This window comes from Colossoma macropomum, unplaced genomic scaffold (genome assembly GCF_904425465.1).
Source record: "Colossoma macropomum unplaced genomic scaffold, Colossoma_macropomum, whole genome shotgun sequence".
NCBI lineage: Eukaryota > Metazoa > Chordata > Actinopteri > Characiformes > Serrasalmidae > Colossoma > Colossoma macropomum.
The window spans coordinates 19,428,141-19,437,830 of record NW_023494787.1 but is presented as its reverse complement, the minus strand read 5'-3'; positions in this window follow the sequence as shown (position 1 = coordinate 19,437,830).

The following is a 9,690-nucleotide window of genomic DNA, read 5'->3' as shown; positions in this document are numbered from 1 at the left end:
AATAAGATGCACGAGCTGTACGCGGGCGGGGCTTGTTGAATACGGGTGGAGGGAAAAAAGTGTGAACAGGTTTATTAAAAGCAGGACAGACTTATCATGAATTAAACCATCTCATTCGTTTTGTAGTGGAGAAAACTGAATATATTGGATGAAAAATGTACAAAATAAAATGTTTATACAGATGCATTAATAATAACAAAAATGAGTTTTACGCTATTCCTGATTTGTTTTTTCTGTGCACTGCATAAAAGTTGTCTTTCCTGCTGCTGTAGAAAAAAATAAAATCATTAAAAACGTATCTAGTCGATTTTTAAGGATATTTGCGTGGGAGCTGGTCTGACCACACACCCACGACCTGATATAAAAATACACGTAAATTACTCCATGTGGATGTTACTTCTAAAAGGGTGAGAGGAAACAGAGACTATTCTCACTGGGGTTACAAATCCATTAGTGGATCACAGCGGATTAGAGACTAAAAGGGGGATTCCACTGATTTTTCAAAAAATCTGCAAAATCAAACCATTAAGTTGTAAACAAAGTCAGCCAGAGTGGTTTGATGTGAAATACACCATAAGAGCTACTTAGCAGAAGCCAGACGTCTGGAGGGTTTAATGCCTCTAAAAGCACTTCACAGAAATTATAACATGAAACAGTTATGAATGATGTCTGAGATATTGTTTTGTGATAGCTTTGAGGTAGGATTTTGGCCTTTTTGTTGTTTTTGTTGTTGTTAGAGCCATTCAGGTCGGAGAGGTACATGTAACAGAGTAGAACCCAAAGAAAGTTTTTTTTTTTCATTTTACATATTTATCACTATTTTACTATTTTATCAAAACTTCAACTAATTCATCAAGTTGTGATTAAATGATATAAGTTAACTGGGGACATTCAAAAATATTGAGACACCTACACATTACACCTACAAGTGTAAGCTTTTATGACATCCCATTCTAAATCCATAGGCATTAATATGGAGTGTCTCCCCTTTGCAGCTATAACAGATTCCACTCTTCTGGGAAGGCTTCTACAAAATTTGGAGTTTGTCTGTGGAAATTTTTGCTCATTCATCCAGAAGAGCATTTGTGAGGTCAGACACTGATTTTGCACGAGAGAGCCTGCAGTCTCCGTTCTAGTTCATCCCAAAGGTGTTTGATGGGGTTGAGGTCGGGGTTGTGTGCGGTCCAGTCAAGTTCTTCCACACCAAACTCACCCAACCACCCCATTATGGACCTTGCTTTGTGCACCCAGACTCAGTCATGCTGGAACAGAAAAGCTACAATTGTCCAAAATGTCTTGGTCTGCTGAAGCATTAAGATTTCCCTTCACTGGAACTAAGGGATCTAGGCCAACCCCTGAAAACAACCCCATAGCATTATCCCTCCTCCACCAAACTTTACAGTTGGCACAATGCAGTCAGGTAATTTTTTTTTTGACATTTGCTAAACCCAGACTTGTCCATCAGACTGCCAGATAGAGAAGCGTGATTCATCACTACACAGAATACGTTTCCACTACGCCAGAGTCCAGTGGCGACGTGTTTTACACCACTCCATCCAACGCTTGGCATTATGCTTTTTGATGTAAGGCTTGGATGCAGCTACTTGGCCAAGGAAACCCATGCTGTGAAGCTCCTGGTGCACAGCTTTTGTGTCACTGAGTCAGCAGAGTATTGGCAACTTTTATGCATTATGCACCTCAGCACTCGGCAACTCGCTCTGTAACTTTACATGATCTGCAACAGCAATACCACTCACAGTTGATTGTGAAATATCTAGAAGGGAAGCAATTTCACGAGCTGACTTGTGGTGATGGTGGCATCCTACTATAGTACCACACTCAAATTCATTGAACTTTTTAGAATGACCCATTCTTTCACAAATGTTTGTAAAGGCAGGCTGCATGGCTATGTGCTAAATTTTATATACCTGTGGCAATGAGATTGAATGAAATGCCTGAATTCAGTAATTAAGAAGTGCGTCCCAATACTTTTGTCCATACAGTGTATGTCGCTTTCTACCTGTTCAAAGCAAAAAAAAAACAAATGTGAAACAGTTGTCATCGTCAGTCATCTTTAAATTTGGTACTTACAGTGCTCTTTTACTACAAAAGCTGGCATGGCATTTGTGAAAATGTCAAAGCAAACATCTGACGGTACAGGTAAGACATAAATGGACCATAAGCGTGTTTCATGCCCGCTGTGGCAATGTGCTTTTACATGTGATAATCAGGTTTAGGTTTTAAAGTTTCCTGTGTTGTTTTTCCTCACCTTTGTACGTTTCATCGATCTGACTTTAACTTTGTTTTGTCATCGTCTCTGCATAGAAGATGTGCCTGTGCTGAACGGACGCATGATGCATAGCGAAGGTGCTGCGGTGTTGGTTGTGTTTATGTGACTCCAGCTTTCTGATTGACTGCTATTGCTTTGTATGACCGCAGAGGTGTTGGAATATGTAGGGTGACGACTGCGCTGCTGTTATATAGCCTAAAAGCCTGGTGTAATGAAACTGCTAGAAATTAGCATTTTGAAATTGTATCTGCTCAATTTGCCTACTCACTTTGTGTGTGTGTAGAGTTTGTTGTGGGCTGGTCTGCATCATGTAACTCCTAGTCTGAAAAAAGTCCCACTCCAGCCCTTCTCATTATCATACTATTTTATATCAAACCACTCTCAATGACTCTATGATTGAATTACACAGAAGTTTTGAATCCTACATGCATGGCTGACTCTACCCCAATAAGTTTTGTTAGTTACACAGGTAGCATTGTGATTATTTGTTCAGTTAAAGCTTTGTTTTTTTTTAAACTGCCCATACATAAACTATGTGGATGGAAAACCAAGACCTTGCCCAGTTAATGACCTTCTGACTGTCAAAAATGAGTCAGTGTGGTTGTTTGACTTTGTCATTAGTTAATATTAATTGCAATAGCTTTTTAAGCTGAGGTAAAAAGCCCATGCTGACTCTATTTAATTGAACAGTAATATGTGGCATAATTTAATTAAGTTCATACAATGATGCTCACTTGGGAGCTGCGCACCAAGATAAATACACTAATGCCTCTGAAGGTGCACAGTCTTTTAATTGGTAGTCGACAAAAGGCTTTTCTTCTCGCTCTCTCTCTATATCTTATGTGTCACAGCTCTGCTGGACTGTCCTTCAACCACTTAGCAGCAGGAAGCGCATAATTGATGCATGGATTCACCTTCAAGCATATTCTGTGTTGCAGCCATGGCAGAAGCTGGGAGGGGTTAACCGACACATCAGCACACATGTCATGTCTCCATGTGTCTGCGCGCTCTCGGCTTACTTCACAGAGGGGAGGTGAGTCAGGCATTTTAAACGCATTAAGGAAGTTCTAAAGTGGCTCATCCTGGGCAGTCAGTAATGTCTCAGTCAGGTGTCTGCTGAGCGTCTGGTTTTTCCGAATCACAGACTAACAGTTGTGTCTCACTGTGGGTTATTGTCACAATCAATTGTGAGTGGGGGGTGTTTTGTCCTCCCCTCCTGCTGGAGATGTGTAACACCAGGGGATGATGGATATTAGGAAGCCACCTTATGTTCAGCTTTGTTTTTGTCTCTGTTTCTCCACTGCTGATTTATTCTTTTTAAGATACAAAGAACAAAATATCCCACAAAAATGGCAACAATAATTATTATGATTGACATTCTATTCTTGACATTTTAGCAATATTATTATTATCATTTATTTTGTTTTTTTACTGAACTATTCAGCATTTTCAATCTCACATCTGCAGTGTTTTTCAACCTAAACTTCCACATCTGTAGTATATGGTCAGATATCATGGACAATAATTTCCCCAGGAACAAAAACATCAAATTGAATCAAAACACCTTTGGGCAAAACCTATTTATTTTTTTCATATGAACAATTCACTATATCCCCATAATGGAATATGTAAATTTTACTAGAAATTGGATAGCTATGTGATTTTCAGTTAATAAAATGTATCTAACAAAATGTCTCCACAAAACATAAATATGTCCAATACTGTGGTGTACACTAAATAACAATTTGATTTGGCCATTCCATTCAGTAATTCTAACATATTGATGAACATGGTCATAAAGACATGCAGCAGAAGGCTGGATTTATAGGGCAGACCACCATTTCTTAAGATTACAATCCCTAAATTATATGTCTACTAAGTTTTATACAGACGCATTTATTATCCCTAATGAGGAATTGAACCCAGAATCTTAATGTTCAAAGGCAGATGCTTTCATGTTGAGCCACGAGTGAGAATTTATTAGTATAGAGTAATAAAGAACCAAGCACCATTTTAGGAATTAATTCTGTACTTATTCATTTTCAAACTTGTAACAATTGTGGTGGAATGTATAACTTGTGAACCTGCGGGAATAAAAGTGTGGAGGTGCGGTGTCCTTCGCTCTGTTCTTCGCTGTTATTCTCCTACATGGCCTGCTGTTAGTGTGAGTGTGTGTCTGTGTGTGTCTGTGTTTGTATATGTGTGTGTGTGTGTGAGGTGGACAACATGGACAGGCTGCTAACTGGCTACAGCTGCTAAAGGAGAACCCTACACTGGACACTTGTGATATTTTAAACATCTGGTATTTTTACATAAATTGTCATGGATGTATTGATTTAAAAAAAACAGTAAGGTGGTGGGTCCACCAGACCACTGAGTAACAAACACATCAACACCACACAAGGGTTAAAAAAGTTCATGTTGATAACAATGAATGAAAGCAAATAGACATTATTAAACATCAAGGTAATTGGATGGCTTCTAACTTCAGCTATTTATCAATCCTCATGGCCTTCTAGGCTTTCAGAGAAGGCCTAATGATTTCTGGGAACTAAAAAATACTGTAATTTTAAATTTAATTGCTATTCGATAGAATTCTGAGTGTATTTCAACTCTGCAAGTGTTATAGTACTACTCTTTTCCATTGTTAAACCATTGGAACCAAAAGGGTTACATTCTTGAAACACTGAGCAAGAATTGTTTCTGTCTGTGTTTTTTACTATGATATAGCTAAACAAGATCTCCCACTGGCTAGGACTTCAAGAGGTGAAGAGAAGGCCTAATGCATTAACCACCAGCATAGTTTTGAAGTAACAGAGGAATCACCTAATCTTGTTTTGATTTCCATTAGGTGGACAAATTTCATGAGAAAAAATGTCACTGGAAGTCCTAGATACCACACTGACTGAATACAAGCGGCAGCCTAATGAATAGGTTGTAAAAAGTGGAAAACAGCAATGGCAGCTCTATACCAGCACTCACTACTGGAAGATTCAGTGTGCAACTGCTACAAAGTAAAATATGAGCTAATAAGACAATCACAAGCTTTAAGTAAAACATGGAATGTCTATTAGAAGCTTTGTCTGCATTTAATCTAGAACTGGCAAAAAATCTTCAAGCAAATCAGTTAGCTTAATGCTAACAGACTGCATGAATCCCATAGGGATGCTAGCAGACGTTAGCATTATAAAAGTGTTTTTTTCCTCATGTTTTGACTGAGTTTTGACATTTATGGCCCAAATTGAAGGTCATGCTCTAATAGTCATGGTTTGCCACTGATTATTAGCCATGTTTGCGTATTTTGTCAAGTTGTTCCTGTAATGATAGAAAAAAAGAAACATGCTTCATTAAGCCTTCCTGCAGAAATTCAAAAGCAGGAAAATATAACCATGACGTAACGCGTATCACTCACAAACTTGCAAAACAGCAAGATGTCAGAAACTAAACTGATGATTGTATCTCAGCATCGACAGAGGTATCATCTGTGAAAAAGTGATGTAAACATATTACTACTAACTTTAACCCAAACCCACAGAGAGCTGCAGCCTCAGAAAACTCCAGCCCTATTTTTCACATGCAATCATGCGCAGTATTCATCTATAACATGCCGTGACAAAAAGGAACTCTTGTACAGTTTAAACGACCTTTCCACCCATCTCAAAGGGCACCTCTCTCTCTCTCTCTCTCTCTCTCTCTCTCTCTGTGTGTACAACTGCATTTCCACTGCACACCAACAGCCCTCCATTATAGGGAAAACAAGTTAATTAGCGTCTAGAGAGCGGGAATCTGTTCTGCCAGCTAATTATGAGTGGTAATAATTAAGCGGCTGTGGGACTGCATACACACAGGCATGGAAAGGTCCAGCCTGGATCGATGGACGAGGTGTGAGGATTAGAGAGTGCGGCGGATCATACTAGCCAAAAAAAAGTGAGACAGAAAGAACTGGCAACCTTCCTCAGATTTCCATCCCTTCATATTCTGACCTTTTAAAGAATGGGACGTTTTATTTCCTTTTTATATCAGAGGCCATTTAATCAAATTAGAACAAATGTCTGCCTCTGACCCTTCAGCTGGGGTCATGGTTTGCCATTTCGTTTATGCCATGATAAAAAAGGTTGGCTCAGAAAATGAGCTTGTTTAGGGATTGTTAAGGAAGGTCGTTCAGAATAGCCTAATGAGATTAAGAGGAAAATACTTTTAGGCATGATCCATAAGTCAATTTAATATTGTAAACTGGTAACAATAAGTTGTGGAAAAGATCTGTTTTCTATTTTCTGCTTTCTGTTTCGGAGCAACTAAAGTTGCATGGAAATTTCACCATGTAAAGGCAAGAGAACCACATTGATTATGCGTGATGCATTTAAAACACACATTTCCACGTATGATCCTCATATGTAATTTGCATGTATGTGCTTCCTTCAACAGCTGACTGTGTAACTTTGTGAATGTGAGTGCTGTAAACCCGGCAAAATAATCTGTCAAAGAATCTAATCACTCGAAATTAAAAATGATTGTCAAAGATCTTGAAGAAGAACAGAGAGCCCCAATCTCACCAGACTTGATTCTCATTCAGAAACAGCTCTGCTACGCGCTAACAAACTACTGGAATGCTGCAAAGGTGCCAGCAGAAGTCAGCATTGGCTATGTTTACATCCAAAGGTTTTTGCCAGACCAATTGAATACATTATAGATTAAGACTGAAGTGTTTATATGCTCTCTCTACTGAACAATCTGATGGAAAATCTTGGTTTACATATACACTACAAGTAATCCGATACAAAATTACAGACCCTAACAAGCCTGAATTTATATGCTGATAGATGTGGGCCGTACTAAGACGTCCCACTGCAGTTCTATAGGTTACTCAGGACTTAGGTAACTTTTTCAACCAGTATTTTTGTAATTCTGGTCAGGCTGTTTTTTGGAAAAGTTCTTTTAGTTCTACTTTAGACAGAATTCGTATTAAATTCTTGTTAAACAGACATTCTCTGGCATATCAGTGAAACAGAAAGCCATTAACCATGTCTAGCTGATGTGGCAACTCACTTTTGGAGACGAACTGTTCTCAAAAATGTAAATTCTTTCTGAAGATCCTCATTAAATGAACCAAAATGCCTTTTAGACATCAGGCTACAGTTTCTTCTTGCATATATCATAAACTAAGCATATGGCAAGATACTTTGGCTTTTAATCAGCAATTTCTTGATATCAGAAAAGATGGCTGCATCAGCCTCAGTCATGGCTGGGGAAGGAGCACAGCTTTACAGCATCAGGTTTGAAGAAACAGAGTGACAAAGAGAGAGTTGAAGACGTCTTTTTCAGTTCTTCTATACGCAGACAACATCAACGTCACAGAGAGCCTTCATCTGTGCAGTGAAGTTACCTATGAGAATTATGGTTAATTGGAACCTTATATTACAATAAGAACTGCGGCAGTCTAGTCCAAGTAAATCACAACATCTTCTTTATCAGCACCTTGTAGAGTGAATTCTGTTATTCAGTAGACGACTGCAGTAACTGATGTGTCAGGGTTCAGTGAGTGACTAGAAATGCAAATGCAAAGGCCAACCGGCAAGGTCTGGATAAGGCCTTGTACCTGTAAAGGCCTTGGCCGATTTTGAGAAAACTGCAACGCTTGGTATATAGATGTGTTTGAGAGCTGAAAGAGTTGACAAGGCAGTTCTTCATAGCTTGTCAACAGGCAGCTGCAGAAAGTGACATTGATGTCAAATGTTCTGAAGACCTGGAGTCTCGTGCGTCCCCCAGTCTGCCTCTGTCTGCCATTCACATTACACATCATGACATACACCATAACTTCAAGGCCTGTGTCTCAAACATCTGCTGCCTGCTCACATTATTTAGGATGACTCTCGCTAATGTACGCTGTCTCATCACACTGCACTTTAGTGTGATGTATGATGGGCTTATAAGTTGTGTTTTTACTCTATGTGAGACTGAACATCAATAACTTTAATAAAAGTCTACTTACCAACACAAATGTGGGAGCAATGAGTGATGGATTTGATGAACTATGAATAAAATATAACTAGAAAATAATTGTAATTGTTCAGACTTAACAGATATCCTTTGGGATATTTTGGGACATATATCCTTTGGGATGAACTAGAACAGAGATTGTGAGCCAGGCCCTCTCGTCCAACATCAGTGTCTGACTATCTTTTTTAAACACCTTCAAAGAACCTTTGAAAGGCTATGCATGGTTTGTTAGTGTGTTAGTTTTAGTTGACTAATCATCAAAATACTCAACTTCCGGTATAATTTATAGTGACTGTTCTAATTTTTCAATACGTGGACTTACTATTAGTTTCTTGTTATCTTTGTATGGTCACTTGTAAGCACTTCTTCTTATCACTTTATGTGTAAATATACTGCTCCAGGCTGCTCGTGTCACTAACAATCTTGTTTAGCGCAATAAACACAAAGGAGAGATGTGAGTTATGTGATAACAAGCCTCTCTGTTGCCTTTGTATTAGAAATACAGAGACTTATTTGAGGCATATTTTGTGGTATCTGCAGTAACAGTGTTTTTTTTGAAAGAACACTAATTGAGCTGCAGTCCTGTGAGTGTGTGTGTGTGTGTGCGTGTGTGTGTGTGTGTGTGTGTGTGTGTGTGCTGTGTGTTATGAACAAATAGGTTGAACCTGACCCCCACGGCTCATCCCACAGCAACATACTCTTTTATCTCTCCTCCCGGTCTCTCTTCCTTCCGCTCTCCCACCCACCCTCGGCACCTCCTCACACACCTGTCACACACTCGCATTCTGTCTCCATGGATGTGGCGGTCCTGACCTGGTTGCTATGGCAACAACACAAGGCCTCCAGGGTAAAGAAAGGACCTACAGGTCCCAGCCCACCCCCACCCCTGCTATCCCCTCAGAAAGAGAGCGAGAGAGAGAGTTTTCTGTCGATCATCCCTGCTGTGATGTAATTCACGATAAACACATGACCTCAAGTGACTAAATAAAGTAAAAATACAGCAAAGAAGCCCCTAAACATTGTGTCAAATGTGCTTTAATACTGTCGAATATGTATATATATATATGAACAAATTAGTGGAGACTTGTTAAGATACTGTACCTGTTGATCCTTGTGTACAGTCCAAGATAGCTACTGATGCTCTAAGGCTCGCCTATTGTGTTACAGATAGAGCCGTAAAACTGTTGCAATATCAGTTTCAGCTCAGCCTTTTCAGTACTTTCCAGATTTATCTGAATGCTGTTTTGTTCCAGCCCATCTGTAAAACATTTCACAGCCCATCTTGTTTGAATTGTATTCTATTAGTTTCTGCCTCACTCTAGTTTTTCTCATTCTCTCAGGGCATCATTTTTATTGAACAAAACATGACATAGATTTGTTTAGCTTTAATGGTCTACATCAGG